At 40.9% G+C, this 24,638-nt stretch overlaps 1 pseudogene; it reads right to left on the reverse strand.

The window, feature by feature from the left end:
* Positions 1-12,762: 12,762 nt before the first annotated feature.
* On the reverse strand, positions 12,763-13,405 carry LOC127347563 (uncharacterized protein At5g39865-like; annotated as a pseudogene).
* Positions 13,406-24,638: the final 11,233 nt, after the last annotated feature.

Below are 24,638 nucleotides of genomic sequence, written 5' to 3' on the forward strand. Positions count from 1 at the left end.
TCCACTTGAGCTCGATGACGACGATCTTGACCTCAACAAGATGGAACGCCTTTCTTGCTTGTGCTTGCTTGACGAAGTCTTGTGGATTGCTCCCCCATAATCCACCATGGGAGAGCTTCTTCTTCGGCGCATCTTCACATATCCATGATCACCATATGGATGGCAAGACTCAAGCAAAGGATCTCTTCGAGATGGCTCATCTTGAACTTGCACTTCATTTCTTCATTCTTCATCATGTTGATGTCTTGAAGTAGCTTGAGGGCTCACTTCATCTTCATCTTCAAGACATACTTGACACTTGATATCCTTCATCAATTTCTTCTTATTGCAACCTTGAAGCCAACATATGGTTCAAGAATTGCCTATGGACAACTCCTACAAATATAACTCAATGCAAACATTAGTCCATAGGGATTGTCATTAATTACCAAAACCACACATGGGGGCTCCATGCACTTTCAGGAGGGAAATAGGTTTACTGACTCAACATAAAGTAAAAGATAGGCCCTTCGCAGAGGGAAGCAGGGATTAAATCATGTGCTAGAGCTTTTCAAGTTTTAAAATCATATAGAGAGCATAAAAGTAAAGTTTTGAGAGGTGTTTGTTGTTGTCAACGACTGGTAGCGGGTACTCTAACCCCCTTGCCAGACAAACTCTCAAAGAGCGGCTCCCATAAAGTTTTCTTTTTGGTTGACACTCCTTCCAACCTTTGCTTTCACAAACCATGGCTAACCGAATCCTCGGGTGCCTGCCAGCAATCTCATACCATGAAGGAGCGTCTTTTTATTTTAGTTTTATTTAGATGACACTCCTCCCCACCTTTGCCTTCTCAAGCCATGGCTAATCGAATCCTCGGCTGCCGTCCAACAATCACATACCATGGAGGAGTGTCTATTTGTAAAATTACAAAAGTTAATTAACTTGGGACTGGGAACCCCATTGCCAGCTCTTTTTGCAAAGTTATTGGATAAGTGGATGAAGCCACTGGTCCATTGGTGAAAGTTGCCCAACAAGATTGAAAGATAAACACCACATACTTCCTCATGAGCTATAAAACATTGACACAAATAAGGAGTAATAAAGTTTTGAATTGTTTAAAGGTAGCACATGAAGTATTTACTTGGAGTGGCAGGAAATACCACATAATAGGTAGTTATAGTGGACACACATGGCATGGGTTTTGGTTTAAAGGTTTGGATGCACGAGAAGCATTCCCTCTCAATACAGGTCTTTGGCTAGCAAGGTTGATTAGCAAGCATAAGAGTTGAGGTAAACAAACAAATATACATGTGATAGAAACAATCATGCATCTTACTTGTAAACACAAACAATTTTAACTTCAGAATACCAAGCTCATAATTAATCAAGAAAGTAGTACAATGAACTAACATATCTACATGTATTTCTTCTCTATTCTTCTTAAACTCAAAGTGTTGTTGCTATTGACCAATGCTAAGTTTGCCAAAACCAAATAGATTTACTCAATGCTCCTAAAGTGATGCCAATACTAACAACAAGATCAATCACATAATAGAGATTGCAAACTAAAATAAGATGTGCAATATGTAAATGATAAAACTTCTCATTAATATTCTATAACGATAACTCACACCAAGGGATACATAGATAACCAACTAAAGAGAGATACTTCCATACCGCAACACATCTTATATGATAACTTCCCTACTCATGATATGACACTACTTGATAATAAAAAGTAAAAGATAGTGATGATGTGATACCGCGGCACTCCCCCAAGCTTGGAACAAACCAAGGGGATGCCAATACCGATGGTGAATTACTCCTTTGGTGGTGATGGTGATTTCTTGACAAGCTTCTCAACAAGCTCCTGAAGCTCATCAATCTTGTACATGAGGTTGCGGATCATCTCCGAATTGTGCTCGACGCGGTTAAGAAGTATGTCCGATGGCGAGTCCCAACTCTTGGAGTTATTTCCCCACTCTTCAGTTTCAGGCTTCATCCTTCCTGCAGTGTTAGAACGATCTATATCCCAATTGCTAGGCAATGCTGCCTTGGGAGTCCTTTCAATTTGATTATTGTAAATTAGATTGCGGAAGGGGTGGTAAGTGCCTAGAGAAGATGTCTTTGGAGCTAGATAGTGACGTGGAAATCTTCCTCCGGTGCGAATTCTTGCGCTCTTCTTTGCATTAAAAGGGTTCTCCACCACCTCGATGCTTGCAATGGTAGCACGCGGGTATGCGCACGAGTCTTCCTCCACTTTTTCTTCATCTTCTTCCTTGACGCTCTCGTCCACCTCTTTCCACTCGGGATCTTGAATATCTTCCTCCATAGGCTCCTTGTCTTTGTTGTTGGAGACCATGGTGCTTCTAGATTGAAAATAGATCCTGGCAGAAACAGCTCGAAACAAAACACGTCGAGAAAACGATATACGGACCTCCAGGGGTCCGGGGGATTATATAGCAGTAATTTTTACGACAGATGGAAAGTACCAGGTCGAATAAGAGTCGGAGAGGGACAACGAGGCGGTGTCCTCATAGGGCGGCGCGGCCAGGCTGGGGCCCGCGCCGGCCTATGGGGGCACGCCCTCGTGCGTCTCCTCCACTCCATTTCGATCTCGTAATTTTTCATATTTTCCAAAAACAGCAAAAACATTGTTCGGAAAGTAAATCGCGGACTTTTTATTACCAGTACTGTTACCTATTCAAAGTCGAACTCTGCAGAACTGTCCGTTTGACCTTTGATGAAAGCTTCCGGAGTTACCACTTGAATAACATCAACATCTTCATTATAAGAATCTCCAGAGATATAATGCTTGAGTCTTTGTCCATTAACTACTTGTGTGGCATCACCTTGCAGAGAGCTAATTTTAATTGCCCCTGAACGATACACCTCCACAATAATATATGGTCCTTCCCACTTTGAGAGCAACTTCCCTGCAAAGAATCTGAGACGAGACCGATACAATAGGACTTTATCCCCAACATTAAATTCTCTTTTGATAATTCTTCTATCATGCCATTTTTTAACTTTCTCCTTAAAGAGTTTAGCATTTTCATATGCTTCACTTCTCCATTCATCTAAAGAACTCAATTGTAGCAATCTCTTCTTACCGGCAAGTTTAGGATCTTTATTTAGTTCTCTTACAGCCCAATAAGCTTTGTGCTCTAATTCTAAAGGTAAATGACAAGCTTTCCCATAAACCATTTTATAAGGCGACATACCCATAGGATTTTTATAAGCAGTTCTATAAGCCCATAATGCATCCTTCAATTTAATAGCCCAATTCTTTCGCGGGAGCGGTGTTTTGGAACATGGGTGCATATGCTCCCTATATTTTGAAATGCATCTTACATACATTTTAAATTTTTAAAAAATTGAAAATAAACATTCGCACGTACATCTTCACGTGCTACGTGCTCACAAAGTCGTTTCATAAAAAATCGACTTATCATGTGACGTGTGTAAAAAAGACAAAATTCAGTGCTAAAAATAATGCTTTTCACAAGATAAACTTTCTCTTTTTTATATAGACCTCATAAAATATTGGTTTTTCATGAAACTTGACGAACACACGTATATTATGGAGATGTACATGTAGAATTTTTTGTCTAAATTTTTCGACATTTCGAAATATGAGTTTTTGGTAGAGGGAGCATACGCACCCGGGAGCCGAATTGAATTTCCGAATTCTTTCTAGATTTATTAACAGTCTTTCCCAAAATAGATTTAATCTCTCTATTTGATAATTCTACTTGCCCGCTAGTTTGAGGATGATAAGCGGAAGCAATTCTATGATTAATACCATACTTAGCAAGAGTTTTTCTAAAACCTCCATGAATAAAATGAGAACCTCCATCAGTCATAATATATCTAGGTACTCCAAATCTAGGAAAAATAATATCTAAAAGCATTTTTAAAGAAGTCTCACCATCAGCACTTTTTGTGGGTATGGCTTCTACCCATTTAGTAACGTAATCAACAGCGACAAGTATATGAGTGTTACCTTCTGAAGAAGGGAAAGGACCCATGAAGTCAAATCCCCAACAATCGAATGGTTCAATAACAAGAGTATAATTCATAGGCATTTCATTGCGTCTGGAGATATTACCAACCCTTTGACATTCATCACAAGATAAAATAAACTTCCTTGCATCTTTGAAGAGAGTTGGCCAATAAAAACCTGATTGTAGAACCTTTTGTGCAGTTCTATCTCCGGCGTGATGTCCTCCATAAGCACTACCATGACATTTACTCAATATCTCTTGTTGTTCATATTCAGGAACACATCTTCGCATAATACCATCCACTCCTTCTTTATATAAGTGTGGGTCATCCCAAAAATAATGCCTCAAGTCATAAAAGAATTTTCTCCTTTGCTGAGCTGAAAAGGTTGGAGGCAAGTACTTGGAAAGAATAAAGTTAGCATAATCAGCGTACCAAGGGCTATCTCGCGAGTTCACCTTTATTACAGCCAATTATTCATTTGGAAAACTATCATTAACAGGAACAGGATCATAAGTAATATTTTCCAATCTAGATAAATTATCAGCAACAGGATTATCAGCACCTTTCCTATCTATAATATGTAAATCAAATTCTTGCAAAAGAAGTACCCATCTAATAAGCCTTGGCTTAGCATCTTTCTTTGTCATAAGGTATCTAATTGCAGCATGATCAGTATGAATCATGACTTTTGAATCAACAATATAGGATCTAAACTTGTCACAAGCAAAGACTACAGCTAACAATTCTTTTTCAGTTGTAGCATAATTTCTTTGAGCAGCATCATTAGTCTTGCTAGCATAATGAATAACATTTAATTTTTTATCTACTCGCTGTCCAAGAACAGCGCCTACAATAAAATCACTAGCATCACACATAATCTCAAAAGGCAAATTCCAATCAGGAGGTTCAACTACAGGAGCAGTTGTTAAGGCTTTCTTTAGAGTTTCAAAAGCTCCCTTACAATCATCATCAAAAACAAAAGGTACATCTTTTTGAAGAAGATTAGTAAGAGGCTTTGAAATCTTAGAGAAATCTTTAATAAATCTCCTATAAAACCCAGCATGACCAAGAACACTACGAATACCTTTAACATCCCTAGGATAGGGCATCTTCTCAATTGCTTCAACTTTAGCTCTATCAACTTCAATACCTCTCTCAGAAATTTTATGTCCCAATACAATTCCTTCATTAACCATAAAGTGGCATTTCTCCCAATTAAGAACAAGATTAGTTTCTTCACATCTCTGCAATACTTTATCAAGGTTTCGCAAGCAATTATCAAAAGAATTCCCATAGACAGAAAAATCATCCATGAATACCTCCACAATACTCTCACAAAAACCATGAAAAATAACAGACATGCATCTTTGAAAAGTAGCAGGAGCATTACATAAACCAAAAGGCATACGCCTATAAGCATAAGTTCCATAGGGACAAGTGAAAGTGGTTTTCTCTTGATCTTTAGTTTTAACAGCAATTTGTGAGAACCCAGAATAACCATCAAGAAAGCAAAATGAGTATTTTTAGACAACCTCTCTAACATTTGATCAATAAATGGTAAAGGGTAATGATCTTTCTTAGTAACCTTATTAACTTTTCGATAATCAATGCACATTCTATACCCTACAACTACTCTTTGAGGGATGAGCTCATCATTATCATTAGGCACAACAGTCATTCCTCCTTTCTTAGGAACACAATGCACAGGACTAACCCATCTACTATCAGCAATAGGATATATAATACCAGCTTCAAGAATTTTTAATACCTCATTCCTTACCACATCCTTCATCTTCGGAATTAGACGACGTTGATGTTCAACAACAGGCTTTGCATCATCTTCCATATTGATAGCATGTTGGCAAATAGAGGGAGAAATCCCCTTCAAGTCATCAAGAGTATAGCCAATAGCTCCTCGGTGTTTCTTCAATATTTCCAATAACCTTTCTTCCTCAATCTCTGAAAGCTTAGAACTAATAATAACAGGGTATATTTTCTTATCATCAATGTGAGCATATTTAAGATTATCAGGCAATGGTTTTAAATCGAAAACAGGATCTTCCTTTGGTGGTGGTGTTGTACCTTGATCTTCTACCGGTAAATCATGCTTAAGAATAGGTTGACGAAGGAAAATTTCATCAAGCTCATTTCTTTCTTCCCTAAAGACTTCGCTCTCACTATTCTCCAAATGTTGCTGCAGAGGATTATTAGGAGCAAGAGCAATAGACGCACACTGTTCAACTCTAAAATCATTATTAGGCAAATCAGCTTTATAAGGAGTTTTGGCAAATTTAGAGAAATTAAACTCATAAGATTCACCAGCAAATTTAGTAACAATCTTTTCCTTCTTGCAATCTATAACAGCTCCATAAGTGTTTAGAAAAGGTCTACCAAAAATGATAGGACAATACTTACTAGCAGCAGAACCAAGTACCAAAAAGTCAGCAGGATATTTAATCTTACCACATAGAACTTCCACATCTCGAACAATACCAATAGGAGAGATAGTTTCTCTATTAGCTAGCCGAATAACCACATCAATATCTTCAAGTTCACAAGAACCAATTTCATGCATGATCTTCGTATAAAGCTCATAAGGAATGGCGCTAATACTTGCACCAATGTCACATAAACCATAATAACAATGATCACCAATTCTAACAGAGAGCATAGGAACACTAGCTTTCCTAGACTTATTAGGATGCGAAACAATATTAGAAGCATCTTCACAGAAAATAATATGACCATCTTCCACATTTTCAGTCACAAGATCTTTAACTATTGCAATAGCAGGTTCAACTTTTATTTGCTCTTCAAGTTCTATAGGTTTCTTTGCACTTTTATTAACCGCACTAGATATAACAGAGTAATCCTTCATTTTAGCAGGGAAAGGAGTTTTTTCAATGTAAGCTTCAGGAATAACATGATCAACAGTTTCAATTACAACACATTTGTTTATAGATGAATCAATTTTATCTTTATACGGTTCATGATACTTATCAAAATTCTTCTTAGGCAATTCATAATGAGAGGCAAAAGCTTTATAAAGATTTGCAACAACTTGAGAATCAAGACCATAAGTAGCACTCATATTACAAAATTTATCAGTATCCATAAAAGCTTCAATGCATTTATAATCATAATTTATACCTGACTCTCTATCTTTGTCGTTCTCCCATCCTTCAGTATTCTCCTGGATCCGATTAAGAAGATCCCTTTTAAACTCTTCTTTGTTGCGTGTAAATGATCCAGAACAAGAAGTATCCAGCAAGGTCTTGTCTTGAAAAGAAAGTCTTGCATAGAAATTATCAATAATAATATTACCAGGAAGCTCATGAATGGGGCATTTGAGCATTAAAGACTTCAATCTCCCCCATGCTTGGGCAATACTCTCTCCATCATGAGGCCAAAAATTATATATGCGGTTCCGATCTCTGTGAATTTCACTTGGAGGATAGAATTTAGAATAAAATAAGGGCACAATGTCCTCCCAATCAAGAGAATCACCATTCTTCAGCAATTTATACCAATGCGCCGCTTTACCAGACAGCGATATAGAGAATAGTTTCTTTCTAACTTCATCCATAGCAATACCAGCACATTTGAATAACCCGCATAATTCATGTAAAAACAGTAAATGATCACCAGGATGGACAGTTCCATCCCCTTCATAGCGGTTATCCATAACACGTTCAATAATTTTCATAGGTATTTTATATGGTATTACTTCCTCACCTGGCGCCTCATCCACTACCGTTGCAGTAGTAGTAGATTTCCCAAATAGAAATTCAAGAGAAGATCTCTCCATAATGACTTATAGCAGCAGGCAGAAATAAAATCAGCACAAACAGTAAAGGTTTTCCTTACCAATTCCACTTACCAATAGCGCTTCACTCCCCGGCAACGGCGCCAGAAAATAGTCTTGATGACCCACAAGTATAGGGGGTGTATCGTAGTACTTTCGATAAATAAGAGTGTCGAACCCAACGAGGAGCAGAAGGTGTTGACAAGCAGTTTCGATGAAGGATTCACTGTAAATGCTCACAGACAAGTATTCAGGGGGTTTTGATGTAGTAGATAAATAAAGTACGAGTAAGTAAAATGCGAGAGAAATAACTGCAGCGAGTGGCCCAATCCTTTTTAGCACAAAGGACAAGCCGGTTTGTTTACTTATAATGACCAAACGTTCTTGAGGACACACGGGAATTTAGTCTAGTGCTTTCGCTTCATACAGCTGATTAATCTTCATTGTTTTGATAAGTGTTGTGTGGGTGAACCTATGCTAATGCACCGCCCTTCCTAGGACTAATACATACTTGTGATTATACCCCTTGCAAGCATCCGCAAATACAAGAAAGTAATTAAGATAAATCTAACCACAGCCTTAAACTCTGAGATCCTGCTATCCCTCCTGCATCGATATACCAACGGGGGTTTAGGTTTCTGTCACTCCGGCAACCCCGCAATTAGCAAACGAATACAAGATGTACTCCCCTAGGCCCATAAAGGTGAAGTATCATGTAGTCGACGTTCACATGACACCACTAGAAGAATAACACCACAACTTAAATATCATAACATTGAATATTACTCAACCATAATTCACTACTAGCATTTAGACTTCACCCATGTCCTCAAGAACTAAACGAACTACTCACGAGACATCATATGGAACATGATCAGAGGTGATATGATGATGAATAACAATCTGAACATAAACCTTGGTTCAATGGTTTCACTCAATAGCATCAATAACAAGTAGAAATCAACACCGGGAGAGTTTCCCCTATCAAACAATCAAGATCCAACCCGAATTGTTACAGCGGTGACGAGGTGCAGCGGTGGAGATGGCGGTGATGATGATGGAGATGATGACGATGGTGATGGAGATGATGTCCAGCTCGATGACGGTGACGATGGCGTCGATTTCCCCCTCCGGGAGGGAATTTCCCCGGCGGATTCCTGCCCGCCGGAGAGCTCTTTTCTCTCTGGTGTTCTCCGCCCCGCAGAGGCGGCTGTGACTCTTCGCGACTATCCTCTGGAGCTTAGGTTTTCGGGGCGAAGAAGTACGCGAAAGAGAGGCGGCCAGAGGGGGCTGTGGGCCCCCCTCCTCACAGGGCGGCGCGTCCAGGGCAGGGCCCGCGCCGGCCCATGAGGTGGGCCCATGGCGGCCCTCCTCGGCTCCCCCTTCTGGCTCCCTTCGTCTTCTGGAAAAATAGGATTTTTCGTATAATTTCCGTCAATTGCTGATCTTCCAAAATATTGCATTCTGACGGTGCTTTTTCCAGCAGAATCCTGACTCCGGTGCGCGATTCTCCAATAATCATGAAACATGCAAAATAGATGAAATAACATAAGTATCATCTCTAAATATGAAATATATCAATGAATAAAAGTAAATTATGATATAAAATAGTGATGCAAAATGGACGTATCAGCCGCCGTCAACCCTAACTCGGGGGGTTCAGAAGATCTCCTCCGGCACCCTGCTGGAGAGGGGAATCATCACCGGAGGGCTCTACATCACCATGCCCGCCTCCGGACTGATGCGTGAGTAGTTCATCCTTGGACTACGGGTCCATAGCAGTAGCTAGATGGTTGTCTTCTCCTCTTGTGCTATCATGTTTAGATCTTGTGAGCTGCCTATCATGATCAAGATCATCTATTTGTAATGCTACATGTTGTGTTTGTTGGGATCCGATGAATATGGAATACTATGTCAAGTTAATTATTGATCTATCATATATGTGTTATTTATGATCTTGCATGCTCTCCATTGCTAGTAGAGGCTGTGGCCAAGTTGATACTTGTAACTCCAAGAGGGAGTATTTATGCTAGATAGTGGGTTCATGTCTCCATTGAATCTGGGGGAGTGACAGCAACCCCTAAGGTTGTGGATGTGCTGTTGCCACTAGGGATAAAACATCAATGCTTTGTCTAAGGATATTTGTATTGTTTACATTACGCACAGTACTTAATGCAATTGTCTGTTGCTTGCAACTTAATACTGGAAGGGGTGCGGATGCTAACCCGAAGGTGGATTTTTTAGGCATAGATGCATGCTGGATGGCGGTCTATGTTCTTTGTCGTAATGCCCTAAGTAAATCTCATAGTAGTCATCATGATATGTATGTGCATTGTTATGCCCTCTCTATTTGTCAATTGCCCAACTGTAATTTGTTTACCCAACATGTTATTTATCTTATTGGAGAGACACCACTAGTGAACTGTGGACCCCGGTCCATTCTTTTACATCTGAAATACAACCTATTGCAATCATTGTTCTCTTTTGTTTTCTGCAAGCAAACATCATTTTCCACACCATACGTTTAATCCTTTGTTTTCAGCAAGCCGGTGAGATTGACAACCTCACTGTTAAGTTGGGGCAAAGTAGTTTGATTGTGTTGTGCAGGTTCCACGTTGGCACCGGAATCCCTGGTGTTGCGCCGCACTACACTCCTTCACCAACAACCTTCACGTGGTCTTCATCTCCTACTGGTTCGATAACCTTGGTTTCTTACTGAGGGAAATTCGCTGCTGTACTCATCATACCTTCCTCTTGGGGTTCCCAACGGACGTGTGCTTTACCGTCACAAGCAGCTACTTTTCTGGCGCCGTTGCCGGGGAGATCAAGACACGCTGCAAGGGGAGTCTCTCACACCCAATCTCTTTACTTTGTTTATTGTCTTGCTTTATTTTATTTTCTGTCTTGTTTGCTTTCTTTATATCAAAAACACAAAAAAATTAGTTATCCCTCCGGTTCATATTAATTGACTCTAATATGGATGTATCTAGACATATTTTAGTTCTAGATACATCCATATTCAAGTCAATTAATATGAATCGGAGGGAATACTTGTTTTACTTTAGTTAATTCGGTTTTGCTTTATTGTTGCTAAAATGAGTACTCCCGAGAACACTAAGTTGTGTGACTTCACTAGCACAAATAATAATGATTTCATATGCACTCCTATAGCTCCACCTGCTACTACAGCAGAATTTTATGAAATTAAACCTGCTTTACTAAATCTTGTTATGAGAGAGCAATTTTCTGGTGTTAGTACTGATGATGCTGCTGCCCATCTTAATAATTTTGTTGAACTTTGTGAAATGCAAAAGTATAAGGATATAGATGGGGATATTATAAAACTGAAATTGTTTCCTTTCTCCTTGAGAGGAAGAGCTAAAGATTGGTTGCTATCTTTGCCTAAAAATAGTATTAGTTCATGGACTAAATGTAAAGATGCTTTCATTGGAAAATATTATCCTCCTACTAAAATTATATCTTTGAGAAGTAGCATTATGAATTTTAAGCAATTGGATAATGAACATGTTGCCCAAGCATGGGAGAGAATGAAATCTTTGGTAAAGAATTGCCCTACCCATGGACTAACTACTTGGATGATCATCCAAACCTTTTATGCAAGATTAAATTTTTCTTCAAGGAACCTATTGGATTCAGCTGCTGGAGGTACTTTTATGTCCATCACTTTGGGTGCTGCAACAAAGCTTCTTGATGATATGATGATCAACTACTCTGAATGGCACACTGAAAGAACTCCTCAAGGTAAGAAGGTAAATTCTGTTGAAGAAACCTCTTCCTTGAGTGATAAGATTGATGTTATTATGTCTATGCTTGTTAATGGTAAATCTCATGTTGATCCTAATAATGTTCCTTTAGCTTCATTGGTTACTCAAGAAGAGCATGTTGATGTGAACTTCATTAAAAATAATAATTTCAACAACAATGCTTATAGGAATAATTTTGGTAACAACAACTATAGGCCATATCCTTCTAATAGTGGTAATGGTTATGGTAATTCTTACAACAATAGTAGGAGTGTACCCTCTGATCTTGAAGTCATACTTAAAGAATTTATTAGCACACAAACTGTTTTAACAAATCTGTTGAGGAAAAGTTCGGTAAAATTGATGTTCTTGCTTCTAAGGTTGATAGTCTTGCTCTTGATGTTGATCTTTTGAAACTGAAAGTTATGCCTAATGAAGTTAAGGATACTAAGTCATTTGCTACAGCAAATGCTATCCAAGTTCGAATTAATGACAATATTAGAATGATGGTTGAATTGCATGCTAGGTGGGAAAGAGAAGAAAAACTTGCTAAAGAGAATAATATAGCTAGAGTTTGGACTATTACCACCACTAGTAATATTGATGCTTCACATGTTGCTAAACCTCCTACTATCAATGGTAAAATAATTGGTATTGGCAATGTTTCTACTTCTACTACAAAGCATGCAAAATTGCCTGAAACTGCTGAAACTGTTTGTGATAAAGAGAGTGGATTTGGTAACCGCATGTATACGTGAGCACGCATCCATTACCGTTGGATTCGCTTTGAGATTCTAACCTCACAAACAGCCACCATACGTCGTTAACCTACTTTTTCAAGTTGATGTCGTCCTCTTTTTATTTCCTCCCCAGCGCTCCTCAGCAGCTTCTGCGCGCACTGGAAGACCTCCAGTTATCCCCTCACGCCAGCACCTCTGCGAAGCAATAGAGATCACAGGGAGAAGCCAGGGCAGGAACCCGTGACTCGAATTAATAACATATGAAAAACGCATACGCAGAGACAAGAACACTGAACACAGATGTATCAAGTATACAGTATAACATATTAATATGATTGTATAAATCTCACATATCGTATGGCTCCAGGATTGGACTCACCGAGAGGAGAAAGATTAACAACAAAATCTTCTGAAGGTTTCTAATGAAAGCGCCAAAGCTAAATTAAAACTCGAGAATTTGAGAGTTTGAGTTATTGGTGGTGAACCACAGCCACAGCCACCGGGGACCTGGATCTAGATCAGGCGGCCGGGGGGAAGCAGGCGGGGCAGCGGACGAGGCCGTTCTTGTTGCAGTCGGCGCACTCGCGGAACCGCCCGCCGACGCCACTGATCTTCAGGGTGAACTGCTTGTGGCTCCCGCTACAGCTGCCGCAGAGCACGAAGCGCACGCCGCGGCAGCGGTCGCAGGGGACGGGCGCGGCACGACGATGCGGGCGAGCTGGCCGGACTCGTGGAGGCGGCGGACCTCCTCGGCGCCGCCGAGGTGCCGGCCGCCGACGAAGTGCTGGGGCAGGGTCACGTCAGAGCGGGGGATGTTTGGCAGGAGCGCAGCAAGCTCCGGGGCTAAGCTGGTGTCCATGGAGAGGTCGTGCTCGTCGACGGCGGCGCGCAGCCCCTGCAGGATGGCGCGCACGGCGCTGCAGTCCTCGGAGGCGATGGAAGACGCGCAGCGACGACGCGCCGGGCTGCGGCGACTAGTGCGCGGTAGGCTCCGGGTGGAGCAGGGACAGGACGTCTTTGAGGGAGGGGGCGCCGGCAGCGGCGACGAGCTCGATGGATGGGCATGGGGTGGACCTAGGAGCGCGTCTCTTCACCCAGGAAGGCCACATGGGGGCGGGGCGGCGAGCAACCATGAACGAAGGAGACGGAACAGTGGAATTTCTTTGGTTCTTTCCTTTATCTTTGTGTGCTTATCGGGTTTTGCTTTGCCGGATGCGTGGGGCCGTGGGCTCCATACAACTGCTGAGATAGATTCCACCAAACGGACAAACGAACGGTGTTATCCACATGTCACATATTCAGCGCGTGCTCACGTATACACCCGGTCACCAGGCTTCTTTTGTTGTGATAAAAGTGCTGAAATTTTTCAAAGTGTTGGGGACAATGGTCCCATTGCTTTAGATCATAATGGTTTTGATTTTGATAATTGTCATATTTCTGAAGTTATTAAGTTCTTGCAAAAACTTGCTAGAAGTCCTAATGCTAGTGCTATAAACTTGGCCTTTACAAAACATATTACAAATGCTCTCATTAAAGCTAGGGAAGAGGAATTAAAAATTGAAGCTTCTACCCCTAGGAAGTTGGAAGATGGTTGGGAGCCCATCATTAAAATGAAGGTCAATGATTTTGATTGTAATGCTTTATGTGATCTTGGTGCAAGTATTTCTGTTATGCCTAGGAAACTTTATGATATGCTTGACTTGCCACCATTGGAATGTTGTTATTTGGATGTTAATCTTGCTGATAATTCTATAAAGAAACCTTTGGGGAGAATTTACAATGTTCACATTACGGTTAACAATAACCTTGTCCCCGTTGATTTTGTTGTTTTGGATATTGAATGCAATGCATCTTGTCCTATTGTTTTGGGAAGACCCTTTCTTCGAACCGTTGGTGCTATTATTGATATGAAAGAAGGAAATATTAAATATCAATTCCCTCTCAAGAAAAGTATGGAACACTTCCCTAGAAAGAGAATGAAGATGCCTTTTGATTCTATTATTAGAACAAATTATGATGTTGATGCTTCTTCTTTTGATGTTACTTGATTTACACTTTTTGCGCCTAGCTGAAAGGCGTTAAAGAAAAGCGCTTATGGGAGACAACCCATTATTTTATTTCTGCAATTTTTGTTTTATATTTGAGTCAAGGTTCTTGTTACTACTGTAGCAATACCTTTGTATCTTTATTTTCTTGCATTATTGTGCCAAGTAAAGTCTTTGATAGAAAGTTGATACTAGATTTGGATTTCTGCGCAGAAACAGATTTTTAGCTGTCACGAATTAAAGCTTTTCTCTCTGTAGAAAGATCGTAAAATCCTGAAAAAATTCATGCATAATCCTCAGATATGTACGCAACTTTCGTTCAACTGGAGCTTTTTCATCTGAGCATATTAAGTGTCTCGAAAAAATTCGTCTTTATGGACTGTTCTGTTTTGACAGATTCTGCCTTTTATTTCGCATTGCCTCTTTTACTATGTTTGAATGGATTTTTTTGCTCCATTAAATTTCAGTAGCCTTGGGTAATGTCCAGAAGTGTTGGGAATGATTGTGTCCTTGCTGAACATGTGAATTTTTGATTATGCACTAACCCTCTAATGAGATTGCTTTGAGTTTGGTGTGAAGGAAGTTTTCAAAGATCAAGACAGGAGGATGATATAATATGATCAAGAAGAGTGAAAAGTCTAAGCTTGGGGATGCCCCCGTGGTTCATCCCTGCATATTTCAAGAAGACTCAAGCGTCTAAGCTTGGGGATGCCCAAGGCATCCCATTCTTCATCAAACTTATCAGGTCACCTCTAGTGAAACTATATTTTAATTCTGTCACATCTTATGTGCTTTACTTGGAGCATCCGTGTGCTTTTATTCTCGCTTGTTATTTTAAGTTTTCTTAATAAATCGGATCCTAACATGCTTGTGTGGGAGAGAGACACGCTCCGCTTTTTCATTTGAACACCTGTGTTCTTCGTTTTATTTTTCATGTTCATGGCGAAAGCTGAAAGCCGTAGCACTTATTGATATTTGGTTGGAAACAGAAATGCTTCATGTGGTAATTGGTATATTGTCTTGAATAATTTGATACTTGGCAATTGTTTTGAGCTCTCAAGTAGATCATGTTTAAGCTCTTGCATCATGTAGTTTAAACCTATTAGTGGAGAACTACCGTAGAGCTTGTTGAAATTTGGTTTGCATGATTGGTCTCTCTAGGGTCTAGATATTTTCTGGTAAAAGTGTTTGAGCAACAAGGAAGACAATGTAGAGTCTTATAATGCTTGCAATATGTTCTTATGTAAGTTTTGTTGTACCGGTTTATACTTGTGTTTGCTTCAAACAACCTTGCTAGCCAAAGCCTTGTACTGAGAGGGAATGCTTCTCGTGCATCCAAAACCTTGAGCCAAAACGTATGCCATTTGTGTCCACCATAACTACCTACTATGTGGTATTTTTCTGCCATTCCAAGTAAATACTTCATGTGCTACCTTTAAACAATTCAAAACTTTATTACTCCTTATTTGTGTCAATGTTTTATAGCTCATGAGGAAGTATGTGGTGTTTTATCTTTCAATCTTGTTGGGCAGACTTTCACCAATGGACTAGTGGCATATACATCCGCTTATCCAATAATTTTGCAAAAAGAGCTGGCAACGGGGTGCCTAGCCCCAATTAATTAACTTTCATTAATAATTCTCTTCACATGTTTTGCCCTGATTTATTAGTAAGCAGCTTAATTTTGCAATAGACACTCCTCCATGGTATGTGAAATGTTGGAAGGCACCCGAGGATTCGGTTAGCCATGGTTTGTGAAAGCAAAAGGTTGGGAGGAGTGTCATCTATAAATAAAACTAAAATACATGTGTAAACAAAAGAGAAGAGGGATGATCTACCTTGCTGTTAGAGATAACGTCCTTCATGGGAGCCGCTCTTTGAAAGTCTGTTTGACAAGGGGGTTAGAGTGCCCACTACCATTCGTTGACAACAACAAACACCTCTCAAAACTTTATTTTTATGCTCTCTATCTGATTTCAAAACTTGAAAAGCTCTAGCACATGATTTGATCCCTGCTTCCTTCTGCGAAGGGTCTTTCTTTTACTTTATGTTGAGTCAGTTTACCTACTTCTTTCTATCTTAGAAGCAAACACTTGTGTCAACTGTGTGCACTGATTCTTACATGCTTACTTATTGCACTTATTATATTACTTTGTGTTGACAATTATCCATGAGATATGCATGTTGAAAGTTGAAAGCAATTGCTGAAACTTAAATCTTCCTTTGTGTTGCTTCAAAACCTCTTATTAAGAATCTATTGCTTTATGAGTTAACTCTTATGCAAGACTTTTCGATGCTTGTCTTGAAAGTACTATTCATGAAAAGTTTTTGCTATATGATTCAGTTGTTTAGTCATTATCTTTTTGTTAGCAAACTATAGACCATTGCTTTGAGTCACTTCATTCATCTCATATGCTTTACAATAGTGTTGATCAAGATTATGTTGGTAGCATGTCACTTCAGAAATTATTCTTTTTATCGTTTACCTACTCGAGGGCGAGTAGGAACTAAGCTTGGGGATGCTTGATATGTCTCCAACGTATCTATAATTTCTTATGCTCCATGCTTGTTTTATGACAATACCTACATGTTTTATTCACACTTTATAATGTTTTTATGCATTTTCTGGGACTAACCTATTAACAAGATGCCACAGTGCCAGTTCCTGTTTTCTGCTGTTTTTGATTTCAGAAAAGTTGGTTTACGAATATTCTCAGAATTGGACGAAACAAAAGCCCACGGCCCTATTTTCCACGGAGTGTTCCAGAAGACCGAAGAAGAGTCGAGGAAGGCCAGCAGGGGGCCCACACCATAGGGCGGCGCGGCAGTGGGGCCCCCCGCGCCGACATGTGGGGAGGGTGCCCCCTGGCTCCCCCGATTCTGCCCCTTCGCCTATTTATTACTTCGTCCCCGAAAACCCTAGCACCGAGAGCCAAAATACCAGAACAGTTCCAGAGACGCCACCACCATCAACCCTAACTCGGGGGGTTCAGAAGATCTCCTCCAGCACCCTACCAGAGAGGGGAATCATCACCGGAGGGCTCTACATCACCATGCCCGCTTTCGGACTGATGCATGAGTAGTTCATCCTCGGACTACGGGTCCATAGCAGTACCTAGATGGTTGTCTTCTCCTCTTGTGCTATCATGTTTAGATCTTGTGAGCTACCTATCATGATCAAGATCATCTATTTGTAATGCTACATGTTGTGTTTGTTGGGATCCGATGAATATGGAATACTATGTCAAGTTGATTATTGAACTATCATATATGTGTTATTTATGATCTTGTATGCTCTCCGTTGCTAGTAGAGGCTCTGTCCAAGTTGATACTTGTAACTCCAAGAGGGAGTATTTATGCTAGATAGTGGGTTCATGTCTCCATTGAATCTGGGGGAGTAACAGCAACCCCTAAGGTTGTGGATGTGCTGTTGCCACTAGGGATAAAACATCAATGCTTTGTCTAAGGATATTTGTATTGTTTACATTACGCACAGTACTTAATGCAATTGTCTGTTGCTTGCAACTTAATACTGGAAGGGGTGCGGATGCTAACCCGAAGGTGGACTTTTTAGGCATAGATGCATGCTGGATGGCGGTCTATGTTCTTTGTCGTAATGCCCTAAGTAAATCTCATAGTAGTCATCATGATATGTATGTGCATTGTTATGCCCTCTCTATTTGTCAATTGCCCAACTGTAATTTGTTTACCCAACATGTTATTTATCTTATTGGAGAGACACCACTAGTGAACTGTGGACCCCGGCCATTCTTTTACATCTGAAATACAACCTACTGCAATCATTGTTCTCTTTTGTTTTCTGCAAGCAAACATCATTTTCCACACCATACGTTTAATCCTTTGTTTTCAGCAAGCCGGTGAGATTGACAACCTCACTGTTAAGTTGGGGCAAAGTAGTTTGATTGTGTTGTGCAGGTTCCACGTTGGCACCGGAATCCCTGGTGTTGCGCCGCACTACACTCCTTCACCAACAACCTTCACATGGTCTTCATCTCCTACTGGTTCGATAACCTTGGTTTCTTACTGAGGGAAAACTCATTGTTGTACTCATCATACGTTCCTCTTGGGGTTCCCAACGGACGTGTGCTTTACCGTCACAAGCACCGGGGAGTGAAGCGCTATTGGTAAGGAAAACTTTTACTGTACGTGCTGTTTTTATTTCTGCCTGCTGCTATAATTCATTATGGAGAGATCTTCTCTTGAATTTCTATTTGGAAAATCTACTACTACTGCAAAGGTAGTGGATGAGGCGCCAGGTGAGAAAGTGATTCCATATAAAATACCTATGAAAATTATTGGACGTGTTGTGGATAACCGCTATGAAGGGGATGGAACTGTCCATCCTGGAGATCATTTACTGTTTTTACATGAATTATGCGGGTTATTCAAGTGTGCAGTTATTTCTATGGATGAAGTTAGGAAGAAACTATTCTCTATGTCGTTGTCTGGTAAAGCGGCGCATTGGTATAAACTGCTGAAGAATGGGCATTCTCTTGATTGGAAGGATATTATGCCTCTATTTTATTCTAAATTCTATCCTCCAAGTGAAATTCACAAAGACCGAAACCGCATATATAATTTCTGGCCTCATGATGGAGAGAGTATTACCCAAGCATGGGGGAGATTGAAGTCTTTAATGCTCAAATGCTCCATTCATGAGCTTCCTGGTAATATCATCATTGATAATTTCTATGCAAGACTTTCTTTTCAAGATAAAACCTTGCTGGATACTACTTGTTCTGGATCATTCACGCGCAACAAAGAAGAGTTTAAATGGGACCTTCTGGATCGGATTCAAGAGAATACTGAAGGATGGGAGAACGACAAAGGTAGAGAGTCAGGTATAAATTATGATTATGAATGCATTGAAACTTTTATGGATACTGGTAAATTTCGAAATATGAGTGCTACTTATGGTCTTGACTCTCAAGTTGTTGCAAATTTTTATAAAGCTTTTTCCTCTCATTTTGAATTGCCTAGGAAGAGTTTTAATAAGTATCATGAACCTTACAAAGATAAAACTGATTCACCTATAGGTAAATGTATTGAAGTTAAAACTGTTGATCACATTCTTCCTGAAGCTTATATTGAAAAAATTCCTTTTCCTGCTAAAATGAAGGAGTATTCTGTTATAACTAGTGTGGTTAACAAAAGTGCAAAGAAACCTATGGAACCTGAGGAGCAAATAAATGTTGAACCTGATGTTACAATAGTTAAAGACCTTGTGACTGAAAATGTAGAAGATGGTCACATCATTTTCTGTGAAGATGCTTCTAATATTGTTTCACATCCTAGTAAGTCTAGGAAAGCCAGTGTTCCTATGCTCTCTGTTAGAATTGGTGATTATTGTTATTATGGTTTATGCGATATTGGTACAAGTTCTAGTGACATTCCTTATGAGCTTTACAGGGAAATCATGCATGAAATTGGTTCTTGTGAACTTGAAGATATTGATGTGGTTATTCGGCTAGCTAATAGAGAAACTATCTCTCCTATTGGTATTGTTCGAAATGTGGAAGTTCTATGTGGTAAGATTAAATATCCTGCTGACTTTTTGGTACTTGGTTCCGCTGCTAGTAAGACTTTGTCCTATCATTTTTGGTAGACCTTTTCTAAATACTTGTGGAGCTATTATAGATTGCAAGAAAGAGAAAACTGTGACTAAATTTGCTGGTGAATCTTATGAGTTTAATTTCTCTAAATTTGCCAAAGTTCCTTATGAAGCTGAATTGCCTAATGATGATTTTAGAGTTGAACAGCTTGCATCTATTGCTCTTGCTCTTAATAATCCTTTGCAGCAATATTTGGAGGATCACGAGAGTGAAGTCTTTAGGGAAGAAAGGAATGAGCTTGATGAAATTTTCCTTCGTCAACCCATCCTTAAACATGACTTACCGATCGAAGATCTAGGTACAACACCACCACCAAAGGAAGATCCTGTTTTTGATTTGAAACCGTTACCTGATAATCTTAAGTATGCTTATATTGATGATAAGAAAACATATCCTGTTATTATTAGTGCTAAGCTTTCAGATTTTGAGGAAGAAAGATTATTGGAAATATTGAAGAAACACCGAGGAGCTATTGGCTACACTCTTGTTGACTTGAAGGGGATTTCTCCCTCTATTTGCCAACATGCCATCAACATGGAAGATGATGCAAAGCCTGTTGTTGAACATCAGCGTCGTCTAATTCCTAAGATGAAGGATGTGGTAAGGAACGAGGTATTGAAACTTCTTGAAGCTGGTATTATATATCCTATTGCTGATAGTAGATGGGTCAGTCCTGTGCATTGTGTTCCTAAGAAAGGAGGAATAACTGTTGTACCTAATGATAATGATGAGCTCATCCCTCAAAGAGTAGTTGTAGGGTATAGAATGTGCATTGATTTTCGAAAGGTTAATAAAGTTACTAAGAAAGATCATTACCCTTTACCTTTTATTGATCAAATGCTAGAAAGGTTATCTAAAAATACTCATTTCTGTTTTCTTGATGGTTATTTTGGGTTTTCACAAATTGCTGTTAGAGCTAAAGATCAAGAGAAAACCACTTTCACTTGTCCCTATGGAACTTATGCTTATAGGCGTATGCCTTTTGGTTTATGTAATGCTCCTGCTACATTTCAAACACTACAAGAAAAGTTCTGATAGACAACGTCTCAAAATCGTCCGCTAAGGGGTATTTTTCGTCGCCTATGGGCCTAACCCGACGATATGGGTTTTGTTGTCGAAACTGCGTCAGGCAAAGTCCTACGACGATTTTTTCGGTCCGTCGCGCTTGGGCGCCCTTCCGCCACGGAAAATCGGACCATTGCCCAAGTGTTTCCGGGAGCCCGTTGACTGCTGACGTCATGCAAACTGACACGTGGCGTACGCAGATTAATCGCGATTAACGGCGTTAACCGGCTGAAACCCCGTGGTAGATGGTAGGCCCACATGAGGCCTGCCACGTCTTAAGCGGGCCGGCCCATTAAGTTTGCGGGCCGGGCCCGCTGACTTAGTTTGACCGGTCAACTATATAGCTGGGCTGGTCCATTAGTTACGTGGGCCGGGCCTAACCTCTAAGGTTGACTGGTCAAAACATTAATGGGCCGGCCCACTAAGCATGTGGGCCGGGCCGAATGCACTCGTTTGACCGGTCAACAGGCAAAAGGGCCGGCCCACAAGACATGTGGGACCCACTTTCCTGTTATCGGGCCGGCCCATTTACCAAGTGGGGTCCACCTTAAAGCAAGTGGGCCGGCCCAAGAAGTTTTTGGGCCGGCCCAATTAGCATGTGGGTCCCACTTTCCTGCTATCGGGCTAGCCCATTTAGTACGTGGGGTCCACATTAGATCAAATGGGCCGGCCCAACAAGCCAGTGGGCCGGGCCAAAAGCACAGGTGGGTCCCACTTTCCTGTTAAAGGGCCAGCCCATTTAGTATGTGGGGTCCACCATATAGCAAGTGGGCCGGCCCAACAAGATAGTGGGTCGGGCCAAAAAACACAGCTGGGTCCCACACTCCTGTTAAAGGGCCGGCCCATTTAGTATGTGGGGTCCACCATATAGCAAGTGGGCCGGCCCAACAAGATAGTGGGCCGGGCCAAAAGTACAGGTGGGTCCCACTTTCCTGTTAAAGGGCCGGCCTATTTAGTTTGTGGGGTCCACCATATAGCAAGTGGGCCGGCCCAACATGCTAGTGGGCCGGGACAAAAACACAGGTTGGTCCCACTTTCCTCTTAAAGGGCCGGCCCATTTAGTATGTGGGGTCCACCATGTAGCAAGTGGGCCGGCCCAACAAGATAGTGGGCCAGGCCAAAAGCACAGGTGGGTCCCACTTTCCTGTTAAAGGGCCGGCCCATTTAGTATGTGGGGTCCACAATATAGCAAGTGGGCCGGCCCAACAAGATAGTGGGCCGGGCCAGAAACACGGGTGGGTCCCACTTTCCTCTTAAAGGGCCGACCCATTTAGGATGTAGGGTCCACCATATAGCAAGTGGGCCGGCCCAACAAGATAGTGGGCCGGGCCAAAAACACAGGTGGGTCCCACTTTCCTCTTAAAGGGCCAGCCCATTTAGTATGTTGGGTCCACCACAAAAGCAATTGGACTGGCCCAACTAGTTAGTGGGCCGGCCCAGTAGTGGGTGGGGTCCATATTAAAGCAAGTGGGCCGGCCCAATTAGAGTGTGGGGTCCACCGTAAATCAAGTGGGCTGGCCCAATAAGTAAGTGGGCCAGCCCGTTTAGTTGCTGTTTATATGCCGGCATAATAGGCGCTTTAGGATTTTGCGGGCCGGCACATATGTGATTTAGACACTGAGAATATTTACGCAGCATTGATTTCTGTCGGATAGCCTCACTTACCACAAGCACCAAAGAAAAAATGCGCGAAAGAACTATAAAAACTAACTAAATATTACATCAGCTGCAAGGCTTTGAAAAAATATTACAGAACCCAGAGAAATTGAATGGTAATTAAACCTAGCAATACAATGAAGCGATCCGGCAATCTTTTAAGTTGTCCATGCAGCACCTATATCTGAAACAAAGACATTACAAGTTAAGACAGCAACAATGGAAAGGCAAAGACACTACAATATTGTTTGCCAAAGAATTTGGAACTCATCATTTCGTCGTTATAAGAAGATCATTGTAATGCGCACAATAAGCAAACAAAGAGTGCATGCCGCATACCAACAGCCAATATAACAGAGCATGTTAGAATGAAATAGCAGACTTACTACTATCGAGTCCCATGCAAAACAAAATGTTCAGGGAGTACAAAATTGGCATGAACACCATAGTAGCAGGCTATAAATTTTGTAACAACGACTGAGCAAGATGAAGTTATGATGGCTACATCTACAGAGCAGGGAATGTAAACCAAAAATAGAAGTTATGATGGCAAAAGCTAAAGAGGAGGGAATGTGAACCAACATGTGCCAAGTGCAATTACTTCATTTTGGCCGTGAACTAAATAATACTCCTGAACTTATAGTGAAGGGGATGCAAATCGGGATATAAACTTGTAATGAGCAACACATAGAGGATAGTTAATGCTGGAGCTTAGGATTGATACAGAATATAGTGGGATCACCTGTGAATTTGTATAAGAGGGAATGCAAACCAATATGTTCAGCATTCCATATGTGAGCGTCATGCCAAGTCAGAGAAACAAGTCAATAATGCAGCTTTTGAAGAACAAGATGGCACGCAAAATTATTATCTAGTAGTATGACAAGTTTATTTGTACTACAGGCTAGATAGCAGAGTGATAGCATGCCAAACTAAGTCCTTACTTTGTTAGCTTACAATGAACTAGATACAAAACAATGGCATCACCTGTAGTACAGGGAATGCAAGCCAACATGTTCATGGAGTAAAAAATTGGCACAAACAACATAGTAGCAGGCCAAAAAAATTGTAACAACGACTGAGCAAGATAAAGTTATGATGGCTAGATCTACAGAAAGGTGCAATGTAAACCAAATATAGAAGTTACGATGCCAAAAGCTATAGAGCAGGGAATGCGAACCAACATGTGCAATTACTTAAAATTGGCCATGAACTAAATAATAGCAGGATGTTACTATAATACCTATAATTTTTGTAACAACGACTGAGCAAGATAGAAGTTATGATGGCTACATCTACAGAGCAGGGAATGCAAACCAAAATGTTCAATCGCTTGTTAGCAATGAACTAGAAAATAGCAAGGTGTTACGGTCATAGCTAGGAATGAACTAAAAGAGCTTCAGACAAACAAGCATCTGAACCCAGAACATGGCGCTAAAACAAGGGACTTACATTAGGAGAAGCACTATGTGGGAGTCACAGCAGATCTTCCTGGGGTTGATAGATCCGGTGATGAAGTACGCTACATGTGCTACTTGGGGTTGGAGAGACGGCCATTACACTTCATGGTTACTCATCTCATCTGCAAAAACGTAACGGCGCGTCGTTAGCACAAACAGGTTCCCCCAAGATTAAACAAGAACTTGCAGGCAAGCAATAGAAAAGCGACAGTAGAAGAGTTTAGATCATGCACGGCGCCGGTGAAGCAGATCCGGTTCATGCACAGCGGTGTCGGTGAGCAAGATCCGATGCGGTGGACGACGGATCCGGCGAAGCGGCTCCGGTGGGGTGGACGATACCGAAGCTGAAGCGACTGCGGTAGACTGCTGGATGAGCATATGGTTTCGAGGTACGGCGGGGATGATCCGGTCCGGTTGATGACGGCGTCGATGAAGTGGCTCCGGCAGGCAGCCGGATGACGAGGATCGCGAGGGCTCGGGTAG

The sequence above is a fragment of the Lolium perenne genome, chromosome 4, assembly GCF_019359855.2.
Source record: "Lolium perenne isolate Kyuss_39 chromosome 4, Kyuss_2.0, whole genome shotgun sequence".
Classification (NCBI taxonomy): Eukaryota; Viridiplantae; Streptophyta; class Magnoliopsida; order Poales; family Poaceae; genus Lolium; species Lolium perenne.